Below are 17,579 nucleotides of genomic sequence, written 5' to 3' on the forward strand. Positions count from 1 at the left end.
GGGCGGGCGCCGTCAGGGCCCGGTTGACTCTGGGGTTGTCCTGTCTTTTTTAATCAACGCTTTGCATATTGGGGCTCGCAGGCCCATGCTTTTTTTTTTTTTTTTTTTTTAAAACCTATTTTTATTGACATTTATGAGTTTATTACTGTTGTACTAGCATAATTTGCAAATATTCTCGGTATAGTTCTTATTTATCGTTTAGACAGGTTTACATACGTTTCAATCCTGGGGCAGATCATAATGTCACATATCTTGTGTTTAAGCTTAGTTACCCCATCACCTGCGTGCCTAGTAGCTCACAGCCCCAGTTTGCCTATGATTCCTGTGGCCCCTGCCTACCGCTTCTTCCCTTCCCTATCTCGGTGGGCGGCTGCGGCCGCAGACCATGGTTCAGGCAATGTCCTTATCAATGTTACTCATATTTAATTGAACACAAACAATTAAATCGATAAAAAGAAAAAAGGAAAAAAAACAACAGGAAATTCTGCATGCATACGGGACAGCGGAGCATCTGATTTTGAGGATGTACATATTAATCTTAACAATTACGTAATGTATTCCTTACGGTGTCTGTGTCTTTGGGGGGGGGGGGCGGGTTCTCACCCACAATCCATAATCTCCCACCTACTGCTTATCTGTCCCACAACCAGAGCTGCATATTCATGCCCCTCTAGATGGTAGTCTGTGCATGCCCCATCCCTCCGGGGCCTGGACCGTCCGTGTGGTAATGTGCGAATCACGCACTATAACTCCCGGTCCCCTCCTCCATGTCTTGTTCTTGCTCCGGATTTTCCCAGGTTGCTAGCGCTTCCTTCCATAAGTCTGCTATCGGTCGTCTCCGGATGCCCCTCGCTTCCACCCAACTCAAGGCTCTGCCCTCCACTCCCGTCCAACTAATAACATCTCTGTTCCAACTCGCTACTTGCGGCCCAGAAGGGGATTTCCACGCCAGTGCTATCCGTCTTTTGGCTAGGCCTAAGACCAGGTCTATTAGTCAATTCCCCCCCTTTCGTTTAGGAGTATGTGTTAAGAGCCCTGGCAAACAGACTTCTATCGTCAGCGCCAGGTCCCTCCCTAGAGCTTCTTTTATCTTGGCCAGGATTCCGTCTCAATAAATCTGCATGATGCCACAGCTCCAGGTCCTGTGTATAAAACCCGCATCCACGTAAGCACACCTCTGGCACTTTCTCACTTTGCCACCATAGGTAACATTGAGTCTATGAAGTGTCATATAAACCATATGGATATAGTTGAACTGTATATACTTAAGTCTGGTGTTCCTCTTTTTTTCTTCTTGTGAGACCTTATAACCTTACCGATTCTCCAGCCGCAAGTTCCTTGTCTATTGCCCTTTCCCACTTACCCGGAGAACCCTCATGGGACTAATAGATGCGGCAACCAAAGCTTTGTGGTGACACTTCACTTGGTGCCTCGCAGTGCCCAGAGTGATCAGCGCATGCAGTACCAGGTGGGTCGCCGGCTCATCCCTACCTCCACCCCATAACTGCCCAAAAGTACGAACCAAGGCTTCATTCTGCAGGAACTGAACGGGGGAAGGCCGCAACTATCCATCAAATCCGCGAACGGGACTAGTGAGCAATCTTGGTAGCAATCACCCACCGTATCCAAGCCCACCTCTGTCCATGACCCTAGCTGCTTGGCCGTAAACACTGTCACCGGCTCTCCATGGGGGAGCCCGACCAACGACGGTGTGGGGGAGTACCACGGAGTCACACCCAGCCTACACACACAGCGTTTCCAAGTGTGTATAGCAGTAAATTGCAGCACTGACATATAGGGAGCGGTGACTGCCGGTCTCATAATTTGGCTAACAATATGTCTGGTTTACCGTTTGGTTCTATCACCCAGGTTCCCTCTGCATTCACGACCTCCACCCACTGCGCCAGCCATTGTAGCTGGGCAGCCAACATGTACATCTCTAAATCTGGCACACCCAGGCAGCCTTCCGCCATTGGGCGCTGCAACGTCTGCAGGGAAACCCTTTGTCTGCCAACCCCCATATCAGGTGTCTCACCAAGGCATTCAAAGGTCTGAACCATCCCCGGGGCATCAGGGTCGGTAAGTTGACAAAAAAGTACAACAGTCTCAGCAACATGACCATCTTGAGTAGGGAGAACCGCGCCATTATGGGCAATTGCAATCTACGCCAAAAAAGTACACAGATCCGGAGTGGCTTTAGCGCCCTGTCCAGGTTCCCTTCCTTTAGGTCTTCCAAAGAATGAAAGACGTGTCTTCCTAGATATTTAAATGAGTTGGGAGCCCAGTTGATGTCAGCCTGTAGTAATACCGGCCTGGGTATCGGTCCCACCAGAGGGAACAAGTAAGTCTTTTTTTTGTTAACCCGTAAGCCCGACAGTGCCTCAAACTGCTCCAAGAGTGCGAGCGTAGCTGAGGTGCCAGGTATAGCCGCTCCCAAATACACCAACAGATCATCTGCATACAATGAAATCATATGCGACCACTTGTTTAATCCAAGACCTATCCCTTCTCCACCCTGCCGAATCAGCTCTTCAAGGGGTTCAATTGCCTGGGCAAATAATAGGGGCAAAAGGGGGAACCCCTGCCGAGTTCCCTGTTGTATGAGGTATTGGGAGGACACGGATTTCCCCGTCCTGACCCTCGCAGTAGGTGATGCATACAACAATTGGACCCACTTCACCCACCCAAGGCCCAGCCGCATCATAGCTTCAAAAAGGTAATTCCATCCTACCGTATCAAAGGCCTTCTCTAAATCGACTGACAGAGCAGCTGCCTAAGTCCTAGATCTCATCTCCTCATGGAACAGAACATAGTACAACCTACGCAGATTATAAGAGGGGATGAATCAGTTTTGGTCTTCATGAATGATGGCGTGCATATGCGGTAGCAATCTAAGCGCCAATATTTTGCTAAGGATCTTGAAATCAAGGTTGAGCGTAGAGAGTGGTCTGTACTCTGTTACTGGGCGTTGGCCTCTTTAGTCTTGGGGAGGGGTATCACTAGCGCACTCTGGGTCGACTCAGGGAGGCCACCACGGTGCAGGGACTCTGCTTATAGGGTCACAATCTTGGCGCCAATTGGACCACATATGCTGCATAAAACTCTGCCGGGAGTCCATCCGGACCCGGCATCTTCCCCCATCGCATGTCCGAAATGGCAGCTCGGACTTCATGCAAGGTCATCGGGCCTCCCAGGTTGTCCTGCACCTGTTCGTCCAGCACTAGTAATGACAGCCCTTTCAGAAAATCCCATATATCAGAACTAGGGACCGGCCCGGGGCTAGTATATAACTTCTCATAAAAGGTACGGAACAGAGTATTAATGGCCTTGGGGTCATTAACCAGTTCCCCAGAGTCCATCTGGACCTGCGTAATCGGAGCCCCTCTACTCTCAGGCTTAATCAGCCACGCCAGTAGGTGGCCAGCCCACCCCGCCTCTTTCTGCACTCTATCGAGGTATTCCCTATAACTGTGGCACCCCAGCCTCTCCAACGCACAACTATACCTAGCGTGGGCCTCCTGTAAGCGCTCTGCGGAGGTGGCCGCCTTCCCCTGGATATTGTCCAGTTGCCTGATCTGAGACTCCATGTCCAATAGTTCTTGCCTAATTTCCCGCTGTTCACCAATCGATTGCCCCAGGCAGTGTCTCCTCACCACCACCACCTTAAATGCCTCCCATTCCACTAACACAGAGGATGCAGAATAAGCATTAATTGGGAGGTATGTCTCAATAAGAGCCCTCCAGGAGTAGCGGAAAGGCACATCTTCTAACGCAAGGGGACTCAATCACCACAGTGGAATCGGGGGCCGTCTCCCAAGAGGCTGTTGCGTCAGCAGCAGGGGGCTATGGTCCGAGAGGGTCCTACCCAGGTACTCCGTTTGTGTAACGGAGGCACTATATTCCGGCATGCACAAAAAGGTGTCCAACCTGGTGTGCAACTGGTGCATCGGGGAGAAATAAGAGTATTCCCTATCGGTCGCAGGTTGCACCCTCCAGATACCTTCTAAGCCCCAATGGCTGCTCCAGCCTCGGAACCCCGCTGCCACCTGGTGTGTATGTGATCCCGGAAGAGGAGGGTGTAATCGATCTGCCGTAGTATCCGCCACACAATTGAAATCACCCCCGTTGACAGCGTGCCCCCCCACATAATCAACCAGCTGAGCTGAGAGAGCGGTAAGAAACATCATCTGATCTACATTCGGTGCGTACACACTCCCAAACATCACCTCTCTCCCAGCCAATCTCCCCGCTACCAAGACATACCTACCTTCACTGTCAACCTTAGTGCGGGTATGCTCAAAAGGGACCCCTGGTCTCACCCATATCAATACCCCCCTAGCAAATGCAGAGTAGGTAGTAGCTTATATCCGGCCCCTCCACCTCCTACATAGCTTGTCCACGCTACTAGTCAAATGGGTCTCCTGCAAGAGGGCTACATGCACATCTCTCCTCTTTAAGTATGCGTTTATCTTGTATCTTTTGGCCATGGACCCCATCCCCCTTATCTTCCATGTAATGAACTTGAACGGATTATGCTGTGATTGGGATGGTATCAAAGCCCCCCCACACGTTGACCCCCGCCGCACCTCTGACTTTTAATATTCTAGTCTTCACCCCTCCTCCCCCCTCTGCATGCACAAAACAACAATCAATAACAAACATCCCCAATAGGACAACTCCCCGACCCTAGAACGGTCTAGCAATGGCCAACCGCCCAAACCGCAGTCAGAACTGCATCAACTAGTAAAGGCCCAAAGCTGCTACCGCAAGGACTTAAGGGGAGCGTGGCAACCACAACAGACGTCCAACAGAGGCACCGATATTCACCCATGGTGCGTCAGCCTCAGCTGGCCGTTCCGACCGACACCCAGGGACACACCCGGCCACCCTCCCCACCCTCCTTGGGACCCCCCTGCCATGGAAAAGAGGCAAGGTGAGGGGGAACAGAGAGGGGAGAGAATAAAGAGAAAAGGAGGGGAAGGGGAGATAGAAGGAAAACATAAATTAGCAATCCACAGGTCATATAATCTCATCGGCTGTGTTCGGGGTCACAGCCGGCAGCTTAACACTGCCGCTGCGGAACGTGTCCGAGTCTGACCCGTCAGATCCTCTCTTTGATCCAGAGCCTCTCTCCGATGACGATCGCCATCCCTGCATCATGACTGTAGTGCCTCAGTTCTTTCCTTTCCCATCTGTGACGAGCTCGGTTTCTTTGGAACTCCCCGCTGTTGTCGTCTCCATAGTCTCTTCCCTGATTCTCGTTCCCTAGGCCGGGCCGCCGTTTTTTGTGTTGCAGGTAGTCCCTCAGTTTTGTAGGCCTCAATCCATTCCCATGCTCCCTTGGGATCATCACAAAAGTGTGTCTTCCTGTCCAACATTATCCGTAGTCGGGCCGGGAACATCAGTGAATATTGGACCCCTTCTTCTCGCAAGGCTCTTTCAACCTCGAGAAAGGAGGTGTGACGCCTCTGGACCTCTAGAGTATAATCAGGGAACAACGACACCCTACTGTTTTCGACCACGTATGGCCCGTCTGTGTGCGCTTTCTGCACTAACCTGTGTCTATCTTTGAAGTGGACCAGTCTAGCCACCACAGGGTGCCGGGGCCTCCCTGGTGCCAGCGGCCTGGCAGGCACGCGGTGCCCTCTCTCCAACGTGTAAAACTGGGACAAGCCCTCCGGCGCTACCACCTCACGGAGCCAACTCTCCAAGTACTTGATCATATCGTGGCCCTCCACTCCTTCTGGCAAACCCAGGACCCTCACATTATTCCTCCAGTTCCGCCCTCCACATCCTCGGCTCTCCGTTCCAATATGCAAACTCTGCTGGATAATTCCCCCACCTGGCTAGTCAAAGCCTGTTGCGCCGGAGTAATAACCGCTAGGGAGGATTCGGTCTGTTTCACCCTGTCTGCCATTTTGGCATGTTTCGTCCTTAGCAGGCCCAAGCCCACTGCCACAGTACTTATGTCTTGATGCAGTGTCGCCTTGGTATCAGCGATGGCGTCCAGTATTTTAGACAGCTGTTGCTGGACAGGGATTTCCGAGAGGTCACACTCCATCTCCTTCTGCACCTGGTCAGGTGTGTTTTCCTCATGCTCCGGGAGAGGCCCGCCTGTTTCCCTCTGGGCTTCCCCATCACCAGGGGGTTGCGGTACTCGACTGAGGATCTGGTTCGGCCCTCACTGGGCGGTCGGGGACCAGCTGCCAGTGTTTCAGCCTGGCACGGCGCCCCGCACCACTCCAGCGCTGGGTTGTAGAGTCCCTCGCTGTGGCCTGCTTTGTCACCACAACCTTCGCCCGTTAAATTATCCCCTCAGCAGCAGCTCAAGAATCCACTAGCTCGCTCTGCTGGTGCACCTTCCCAGCATCTCGTGCGTACAGTGCCTGAGCCCAGGCCCCATCAGCCCAGTCAACGTCTCTTCCCCTTGGCGAGCTCAATGTTGGCCGTGCACCTCTGCAGTTCCACCCGGGTTCTCTTTGCCTGGATCGTGCTCTACAGGCCTAGCCAGGGACCTCACTCAGTCCCAAATCCACACTACAGGCCTCCCTGGTCCCCAGACCGGTCCGCGGCCTTCTGCGTTCCTTATGGCCCCCAATCAGCTCACCAGCTGCCTTGCTCCACGCCGCCGCTCAGTCGGCCAACTGCCCACCCTTCGTCGTCATCTACTTACACCACAGTTCAGGGTTAACTCAACAGGGTTACAAGCCGTCACAATGCCTCCCGGCTTATCAGTGTCGTCCCAGAATTCTTCACTGATCTCCCCTAACCGGGGGATGCAATCTGCAATGCGGCATCCTCCAGCACGGTCAGACCCACTTTCGCCTGGCCTCCGGATGCTGTTACAGGTCGTCTCATGGGGCTCCCAGCCAGGGCACGACCCCTCCACTTTCCGACCCGGTGCGGCTCCCTGCCGGGTGGGTCACACTCCAAAGCCCCAGCCAGGGACCTCGCTCAGTCCTAGATCCACACTACAGTATTCCCTGGTCCCCGGACTGGTCCACAGCCTTCTCCGCCCCTTGGGGCTCCATGCCGCTGTCAGTCAGCCTCCAGCCTACCCTTCAGGGTTAACTCACCGGGATACAAGCCGCCTCAATGCCTCCCGGCTTGCCAGTATCATCCCAGGTTTCTTCACTAATCTCCCCTAACCAGGGAACACACTCTGCAATGCGGCGCCCTCTTTCACCTGGCCTCTGTGCGCTATTTCAGGTCATCTCACAGGGCTCCCAGCAGGGCAGTGCAATGCTGTGCCCCCCGGCATGGTCAGATCCACTTTCTTCTGGCCTCGGGGCGCTGTTTCAGTTGGTCTCACGGGGCTCCCTAGCCAGGGCAGGTCCTCTCCACTCTCCGGCCCCAGTGCAGCTCCCCGCGGGGCACGGGCCGCCGATGCTGCTCCTTGCTCCACAAACTGCCACCAGCAGGTCGCCTCGCCCTCGTTGCCCAGTCTGGGCTTGTCACCTCCTCCTTTGATCCGTCGGTGCCTCAGGCCGCCATCTTGCCCAGGCCACGGCGACACATGCTCTTTTGCCACTCCGCTCCCCCGTCACCCCCAGACCTCAAAGGGGTTGAATTATGCTCCGGGGCACCTCCGGCGGGTCGGGCCTCCACCAATGCACCCCCGGCCATAACCACGGTAATCAGGATAATTTACTCGGCTGGCGCGGAGCTCTCGGCTCACTCGTCTGCCATCTCCAGCCACGTCCCCTCGCAGGCCCATACTTTGATCCAAGAACTTAGAACTCCAAGTCCCAGCACACATCTGCTGTTGACTAAAGCCACACTTGGAAGAAGGCGACCCCTCCCAGGACGTGCTATCAGCTGCCAGCTATGCTTCATGAATCAATGGCTGGACTTCAAGGAGCAAGTGTTGTACAATAGTTTAAACGTGCTGTGTTTGGAAAGCACCAGCTCAGACCCAGTAGGTTAGCTGTATTATTCATGCTCCACTTTAAGGATCAGCATAGAGCTGACTGTATAATTAAAAGCCCGTGCTTGGGGGTGGGTAGGGGGCCTGGGGCATTGCCCAGGTCTTAACCGGTCTCAAACAGGACATGCCATGTACACTGCGGAGGCAAAACTGATAATGCCACTGCTGGGGGCAGTTGCAGTGCTGTTTGAGAATACGGTACTCTTGGTATGCATTCCAACCATCAAAATGCCACAAACAATCCATAGCTGCCAAGCATCCCAGGTGCATGCATGACTAGTTAGTTCAGTCCCATTGTTTTCCTTAGAATTCTGGGACTTGTTGTCCTGGTTGTATAGTGGGTTAAATAAGACTACAAGTCCCAGAATTCTAAGAGAAAACCCGGTCTGGTATTCCAAGTCACGCATGGAACAGGCAAACTTGGCAGCTATGCATGTTGCTCAATAAACAGTGCAGCCTGGGCTGGGGTACACGGGTGGTCTGTGTGCAGGAGCTCAGGCTGGTGCTTCGTGAGCTGGTTGCATGCTGTTTCCTGGAGGTGCACCTTTGTATCTGGGGAGAACAGCTACTGTCGGACTCTTTGCCCAGAGGGATCTCCACCCACTTTTGCAGCACTCTTCCCCAATTGTTATCCCTGCAACTGCCCACGTGTGCATTTTTTGTTAATATTCTTAATGGCAACATAACCAGTTTTATGATTTTAATGGTAAATTGGAACCAGACGTCGTTCAGACAAAAAATGTGCTCAGTCTTTAAACTGGGCAGTGCGTGTCACTATGTCAGATAACATATTCTCTTTTGAGGCTCTTTCTTGTGTCAGATTAACCACAGCATATGCGTTTCTTTTAATTTTTGACAGTTTTCATGTGATGTTTAGCTTCACAATCATGAAGCACATATTGGATTCGTATAAGACATATCTTCCTTTGTTTTTAGTATCCCACAATTTTTTTTGTCGTCCAGATTTTATGATTAACATGCGTTTTTAAATATTGACAAGAATTGAAGGTGGTTATTTTTGGGTTGTTACTTGGATGTTTTTTTTTTAAAACTAAGATCCCTTGAATTTTCACTTCGGAATGTAGTGGAATGTGGAGTGATTAGCCACCTATATTGTCTGTATTTCCAAATCAAAATACAATTCTTCCTAGAATGTTCCTAATGCTTCATTTATCTTATGTAACTTTATGTGGATGTACTAAAGATCTGACTCTGATTTGGGCATTCTAAACCTATAGTGGATACTTCTTTCTTTGACAGATGCCGACTGGCAATCGTTGGTACATCTGCAGGATTACTTAGTCTTTGCTTCCATACTTGGTACTGGGTTAGCATTGCTGCTCGCAGTGAGCGACGTTTTGACCCCCAGTAACTGGCTTATTTTATAACAAGACACGGAGGCTCCTATACTGCTGTCTCTTCGTGCTTTATTTTCACAGCCGCCAAGCAAGAACTACGTTTTCCCAAAAAACAATGTAAAGAACTACAGAATTACATCACAATACATCTACCAATAATATGTCGAGTACACCAATAATTATGTTGACTGCGAACAAGTCCTCTTTACTTGCTGCTCGCAGTCAGGATAAGTATTATCTGTTTCTCTTATTCAAATTTGTGGTTTGCGCTTATTTATTATTTATTATATCCTTGGTTTAATTTTGTTGAGGCTTAAGTATTTAACTTTCTTTATCCATGCGTCTCCTTCGCTCGCTCGTGCGCTCGCCCGACCTTTATTTCGCTTTTAATGGTCTTACCGTTGAGCGCGGCGTCTGTTAACCGCCTCCGCAGTGTGCGCTCGTCTCGCGTTTGCCCTGGGGTCCTTAATCTTTGCTTTTCCTTTGTGACAGCTGATCGTGTCCTATTTTAGTAATTGGGGGTTTGTTTCCCCTCACGTCGCAGAGACGTTTGTGTGAACTCCGCCTTCTGATGTGGCTTTCTGCCAGTCTCTGCCCATATTATTGTGAATTGTAGAAGAGGTGTGGCGCAGCGGCCAGGGTGCCTGACTCCGGACTACAGGGTTCACGGTTCGATCCCCGGCACCGGTGGAAGGTCAGCCCAGCACCATGTGACTCTGGGCAATAGCTCGCTTAATCTTCCCAAGGGCCCCCAGCGCCGGGACACCACTTCGGAGGTAGCTGTGCGCTTTACAAATACTGGTATTTCATTTTCAATTGTGCCTTCTAGACACTCCCCCTGTGTTCCTATCGGAATTTTTCATTTATTAACCATTTGTTTATTGATTTTGTTTTTTGTTTATTTTTTCCTTTAGAGAACATTGTTATATTAATTCAGCATGGCTGAAGAGGAAGATTCTCAACATTTCAAAGATAATTTGAAGTCTTTTATCAAAGACTCCGTACAAAAGGCTGTTTCTGTTTCTATGTTGGACATTTGAAAGAATTTGAAGGTTCCTTGTCCTTGTTTGCTTCTCGTGAAGGGTCTTTATAAAAGTAAAAAACGTCCGGCCCCTTATGACTCCAATAGGGGTATTTCTATCAAAGTTTTCCTCCCACCCGAGAGGTCTCTAAATCGGGTACTCCCTTTTCCCCTATAGTTATTTCTCATTTAAGGGATACTGATGATGAAGATATTGATATGGTTGATGACTCAGATGTTTTGGATGGATCAAATGACCTTTCTATTCATGGGCCTCCGGAGAAAAGGCGTAAAAGTTCTCCTGATGACAGTGTTGCATTTCACCCTGAGTCTAATGAATTAGTGGACTATATGGATGAAATGTGTTCAATCCCTCTCTTATTCACCACCCTAACTCTACTGAATAGTTCCCTTCTGACCCCTTGGCTGAATATGTTTCTTTTTATTTACGTAATGCCCTTGATAAGTCCACAAGAAATAAACTTAAATCAGAGTGTCCCCGTCCTTCCCTTCCTAATAATGTGACTAATACTCCTGTTATTGATCCTAACATGCTGATGTTTTTTTACCAAGTTTGGCAAAGATCCCAAGAAGGGAGTGGATAGAGCCTGGTCCAATTGCCAGGATAGATCGTTGGATTTGGTGAGTCCTCTCACCAGAATTTTCGATCTGGCTGAAGAAGCCAAAATGGAAGGTTTTGGGGAATGCCAATGCCCATATTTCATTGGAGAGAAGGAAAAGTCTTCTACTTAAGATTGATCCCAAATTAGTTTCTCTGTCTTCTAAGGAACAGGGTTCTTCTGCTAAGGTTCTTCTTTTTGGCGACTCCTTTATAAAAGAATTGGGTAAATATGTCTCCACTTTTGCAACTATTGATAAAGCCCAAACTTCTCTCAAGAAGATTTTTACGGCAACTTCCGGAGTCACTTTGCTGGCTGCTCCTTCAACAGAGGCTCCTTCAATCAGCAGGGTCAATCTGACTCCTATTCTGGATACAAACCCCAGTTCTATCCTCGACGTTCCAGAGGCTTCCGGTCCAGAGGATACAGGAACAAAGGAGAACGGTACTCCAGTAAGTGTTTTCAATTCTGGCCCTCCTTCCGTAGGGCGCAGATTGGCTCTGTTTCTAGATTCTTGTATTTCTCTTTCCACAGATCCCTGGCTCATTCAGTCGGTTCAAGGTTATCTCATAGAGTTTTATCACAGAATAATATCATTCACAAAGAAATTGCGTGTCTCCTTTGCAAACAAAATGGTAACCATCTTACATCTCAGAGACATTCTTATCCAGGGCGATTGGCTGGTCCGACTCGATCTTCAGGACGCTTACCTCACAGTTCCTATTCATCATTCACACAGAAAATATCTCCAGTATCAAAGGGAAGATATATTGTATCATTACAAGGTCCTTCCTTTCGGTCTGTCTTCAGCCCCTTGGTGTTTCATCAATATTTTACGTCCGGTGGTGGCTTTTCTAAGAGCTCAAGGAATTTGTCTCATTGTATACCTCAACGATATTCTTATCATGGCCCAAGACAGAACTCTTCTGCTTTCTCATCTTCATCTATGTCAGAATCTCTTATTTTGATTAGGTTTTCTTGTGAATCTTCAAAAATCTGTCCTGGTGCCTTTACAATAGTTGTCCCTGGCTCAGAGAATCTCAGTCTTCAGGTGCACTAGTACAGGCATGGAAAGCTATGTCAGTGGCAAGAATTAGCAAATTGTGTACTCGCTGTTTTGGCTTTGCCAGTCTCAAGTGCCAATGTTGAGCGGACCTTTTCACAGATTTAAGTTTACATGGGAAGGAAAGAGCGAGCGCGCATGACCAAGGAAGAAGTATTTTATGGTGTACTACAATAAGTTTAATTTATAAAACTGTATTTGGACCTCATATACACTGTACTTACACTGTCTATATAGCGTGCACTATAAGTGCAGAAAGCAAGCAATAATTCTAGGAAGGTGGAATCTGACTGCATGGTTGCCCCCACTTTTCTCCTGGTGTTTTGCTGGTTTTCAACTTAGTCTGGCTGGGAACCTGCTAATCAGGACCCCAGCCTATCTGCCTTCTTCCTTAAATTGATTACAAGTACTTTAGGTACACTCCAGATTGGATTCTGGGGTACCCTTATAAGTCCCTAGTATATGGTTTACTATGTACCCAGGGCATAGGTACCCCAGAGGCCTACCAGGGGCTGCAGCATGTATTATGCCACCCCTGGGAAGCCTTCCAAAATGACACAAGAGGACTGCTACTGCAGCCTGGGTAAGGTGCTGCATGCTATCCTTACTGAGATACAAGCCGGATTTCGTCCTGCTCACTCCACTGAGACGGTTATCCTCAGTGTACTAGATACTTTGCGAGCTAATGCGGACAAAGGCATTAATCAGGCCCTTATCCTTCTGGATCTGTCGGCCGCGTTCGACACGGTGGATCATTACATCTTATTATCCCGTGTCGAACAAGCAGGTATACTAGGTCCTGCTTACAACTGGATCAAATCTTTTCTTCAAGATAGAACGCAGGCAGTCCGGCTAGGAACTTTCATCGGCCCCAGGATGGCTCTCTCCTGTGGAGTTCCTCAAGGTTCCTCACTTTCTCCTCTACTATTCAATCTCTATCTTAGACCCCCTTATCAGCTCTTTAAAAAACTTGAAGGTCACAACTTTTAATTACGCTGATGACCTTCAACTTATTTTTACACTGGATGGGTCCAACTCAGCAGCTGATTTCCAATCCACCATGCTACACATCCAGCGCTGGATGAATGTTAACCATCTTAAACTCAATCCTGGCAAGACTGAGTTAATCTTGCCGGGGACCAGCGCTGCCATGTGGGGCCCTCATTTTTGGCCTGCTGACCTTGGCCCGCCTCCCTCCCCCTCTCCCTCCGTAAAAAGTCTAGGAGTGGTTCTGAACGCCGACCTCTCACTTAAGGGACAAGTGGGGTCGGTAGTCTCCTCCTGTATCTTTCAGTTGAGGAAACTCAAAAAAATTGCCCATCTACTCACTAACTCAGCTCTTACCCTGGCAGTGATGGCCCTTGTACTCTCGCGTCTCGACTTTAGTAATTACATCTATTTCGGCTTGCCTATGTTCCTTCTCAAACGTCTCCAAATGGTACAGAACCAGGCAGCCAGTCTGATACTAAGGCAACCCAAATGGCATTCTGCCACCCCCCTTTTGGCGAAACTACATTGGCTCCCTATCGCACAACGCGCAGCTTTTAAGACTGGCTGCCTCCTTTTTAAAGCACTGCACTGCAAGAGCCCTAAGTTTCTTAGCAACCTAATCACGAAATACACACCTCGCCGCCCCCTTCGGTCTGGTCACCTCATGCTTTTAGCTACCCCGGCCATTAAAAGGAAACGCCAGGGAGGGCGCAGCTTCTCGTATCTCGCCCCTGGCCTCTGGAACTCGCTGCCCTTGGACATCCGTAGACAGGAAGATCTTCTGAGCTTCAGAAAGGCCCTGAAAACACATCTGTTTGCACTATCATACAATTAGTTCACCTGCAGCGTCTATCTGAGACACTCAGCGCCATGAAACCTCCGGGTGTGCGTGCGCTTTACAAATTTTTCCTAACATAACATATAGGTTCACTAGATCTCTCCATATCACTGCACATATAAACCGATCAGTCACCCCATGGCAGGCCTTACTAATCCTGAAGGCAGGGTGCTGGGTTTTATGTGAGAGGGTGCTCATGCATGAGCAGAGCCCCTCTGCAGCCTTCAGAACCTTTATTCCGGGGTTGTTTGTGATGCTGCCAGACCATATACTCTTAAGTGCATTATAACCAAATGGTAAATGCTAACTTTGGGATGGCTGCACGGAAACATGTTGTGTTTGGTGTCAAACACCTTGGAATCATACCCCCACACCAGTAACTGGTGTGGGACTATGATCCCACCCTTCTAGAGGGAGAGACATGACAGCACCGGTATACCCGGTACCAGCTAACAGAGCAATGGCATCACAAAATGGAAGCTGCCAGCCACAGACACAAATCTGCCCTCTTGCTGCTGGACTAAACTCCGGCAGGGGAGGCCTGGACAATAGGTTTCCTGTCACAGGGAGGTGTCGCCTCCTCCCAGACAGGCTTTAGTGTATTAGGGCTAGGTGGGTGCACTCCAAGAGCGCTTTGAAGTTCAGCACTGGGGGCACATTTGGTGTCCCTGTGCATAGTCCAGTTCAAACCAGTTGCAGGGGCTACCAGCCCCTGCTCTGGTGCGAAACTGGACAAAGGAAATGGGTGTAGCCACCCCTCTTTCCTGACCCTCCCATAGGTGGGCCCCCAGAGTATGTCCAACCCCTTCCTTGGGTATAAAGAAGGAACCCCTGACAACAGGACTTTAGATTACACCTGGACGAAACTCTGATACTGAATCCTGGAACTTCGACAATCTACACTGAACTAGATGACTGAAGAATCTCCCTTGGAGTAAAGGAGTTACTCCCCTGCTTGGCACGCACCAAAGACGCATCTGTCCGGTTTGCATCTCCGAAGCTCCCACCGGACTCCGAAGAATTTTGCAACACAGGAGGTGGGTTTCCGTGGTCTCGGAGGTTGATCTGTGCACTCAGAAATTCTGAGGCCTGTATCCCTCGTGGAAGTCCGTGCAACCCGAACCCCTGGACACCGTGACCATTTGCAGAAGCATCAGCTTTTTAGCGACTCCTGCAGCTGAGCTTTGGGTTACTTGTAGCCCTGACCTGAGCAGCATTTGAACCGAAGATTGCCCGCTCCGTGAGCTGGCCCTTTGTGTTTTCTCTCGAGGTCCCTTCGCGATCACTAGTCCGTCGACTGGTGGGTCTCTGTGAAGGCAACTTTACTTCTGATTGGGCTTACCTGGTTGCTCCAGACGTTCCCTGACTCTCCCTCGCTTGCGGAGTCCCCAGGACCTTGCTGGTCCACACCGAAGCATCTTTTCTCTCCCTGCATGGGTTGCTGTTGCCAAGGCTTGTTGGGTCCAATCCGGGCACCGACACCGCAGCACTTGACATCCTTCGTGGGACAGCTCAAATCCAGCTCCTGATCGTCCTTGACGCCTCCTGGTCCTCGTGGCTGCAGAGTCAAGCTACACCTCTTCGCACCTGAAACATCCGACATTGGTGGGCATTCGTCTATCGTGCCCGTGGTCACTGGCAAGTGACCCAGACTCTGTCCCCTCTGCTTTCAGGTTCTTCTGATCTTCGATCCAGGCTTGGATCGTCCCCGACACTTCTCTCCTTCCAGGAAGCAGCACTTTGCAGCAGATCGCCATTGAAATCAACGACGATTCCCGACACCATTTGACACCTATGCACCCGACTTCCCTGGGTTAGGTAACTCGAGTACTCCAGTGCTCCCGTGGGTGCTGGCCCTAGAACCCCCTAAGTCTAAAGGGGTTTGCTCAAAGTCCTCTCCTAAGTGTCTTTAACTTCTAAAATTCCAACCGCGACTTTCCCATAGAATAGTGCGGGGCTCGCACCTGTGTTCTCTCACTGCACGCGTCCCCAGTGGGTCTCCTGTGTCACTACCTTGGGTGGTTCCTTGGGTTTCCAGCGATTCTACGTGCTCTAGGCACTGGGTCTAGTCAAGTCGTGGTTCTTATACCACTTTCTTAATATATAGTTTGGTCTGCCCCTAGGGCCCATTGTATATTGTGCTATTTACTGTAGTTTTAGAACTGCATTATTGTGTGCCTTGCTCTCTAACTTCATAAAGAGGTTAGTAGAGAGTGTTTTGAAATAGATACATATATTTTATATATATACCTTGTGTGATTCTCCTTTCATTTAGTGATTCAAGAGGTTATAATCTGGTAAACCAAGCTGCTTTACACTCCTTCAAGACTTGGCCTGAAGGCTGCTCGCCATAGCTACCACTAGGATAGCTTTCAATAAAGGTTGTTTTTAAACCTATCATCAATTTTTTTTTTTTTTGCAAAAACAATTTTTATTGCATTACTCAGACACAGTTGACATCCACAATGTTCATCTGGCCAGTGGCCGCCATCCGCATATAAAACTACGTCCAAGTACAATCTGGGCCACTTCCACCTACCAATGCGCTGTCCCCAAACCCTCCCCTGAACGAATACATCCCCCCCCCACCCACATGTCAGTGTGCCGAGACGACAACTACCAGGATAAACCTCTCTCTGAAGTAGCCGTGTTAGGAGTCACGGGCCACCCCCCACCACCACAGACAGGCCCCAAGCAGAAAGGAAAAGGAAAGCCCCCGGACCCCATGAGCTAATCAGCTAGCCTCCCCCACCCCTAGGTTCCTGCCGGGTGCTCCAGTGCCGCAGGGCCCCCCTCCCCCTCTATTCCTCACCCCTGGAGATCAACCACTAGTGCTTCCCATGCCCGAGCCATGGCCAGAGCCTTGTCATCGCTTCCCCTAAGCGCAAGCTGCAGCCGGAGCGTGCCCTCGCTGCCCGCCCACTTGGTAAATGTCGCTCTCCACCTCGTGAAGCTGGGACCCGTCCTCGACTTCCAGTGGAGGGTAATTTCTCGTTTGGCCACCATCAGCCCCAGGTCGCAAAACTTGCTCGTGATTTTCGTGCGCGGCGTGTGTGGAAACCATAGCAGCAAACAAACTCCCATCTCCACCCGCAATTCCCGCCCTGTCACTTGGGCCAAGCAGTCGATGACCTCTTCCCAGTAGCCGCTTAAAGCAACGCAGGACCAAAACATGTGCTTAAAGTCAGCCCCCTCCTCCCCACAACGAGGGCATTGCGGTGTGGGGCCCCCAAAATACTGAAACAATTTAGCTGGCGTCAGGTATGCCCTATGCAGGGTGAAGTACTGCACCAGTTGAAACCGGGCGTTACACGTGCTCTTCCAGGCCCGTCTCTGTAGTGTAGGCCACGTCAGTTCTGGGATAGGTTTCCCGATATCGGTTTCCCACTTATCCTTCAACGCAGTCAAAGGAGCTAGATGTTCCGTGGCCATTCTCTGATAAAGGCAAGTAATGGCCTTGAGTATGCCCGCCGCCATGACCACATGCCGGCCGCCGGCCGCGGTTCCGAGAGCCCCACGCTCCAGTACTTCTGTAGCGCCGCCACCAAGGCCACGTGGAGGAGATAGTCGCCCCTCGGGATCCCGAAGGAGTCCTGTAGCCCCTGGAATGGCTGAAGCTCTCCATTCAGATACAGGTCCCCCACCATCTGTATCCCTAGGTCTTCCCAGCGGGCCAGCCCTGACCAGTCCCCGCCGTGGGGGAGGGCCGTGCACATACCCAAGGGGATCTCCGGGGCGTAAGGGCGAGCAGTGCCGGCCCTC

The 17,579-nt window shown here is 50.4% G+C and overlaps 1 protein-coding gene and 1 pseudogene across 2 annotated transcripts in view; both read left to right on the forward strand.

Moving 5' to 3' along the window:
• The window catches only part of GALR3 (galanin receptor 3), a 333,989-nt gene that overhangs the window by 42,596 nt on the left and 273,814 nt on the right, over nt 1-17,579 (forward strand). The window lies entirely within an intron of this gene.
• On the forward strand, nt 10,871-11,894 carry LOC146833533 (uncharacterized; annotated as a pseudogene).

The sequence above is a fragment of the Triturus cristatus genome, chromosome 4_2, assembly GCF_964204655.1.
Source record: "Triturus cristatus chromosome 4_2, aTriCri1.1, whole genome shotgun sequence".
Taxonomy (NCBI): domain Eukaryota; kingdom Metazoa; phylum Chordata; class Amphibia; order Caudata; family Salamandridae; genus Triturus; species Triturus cristatus.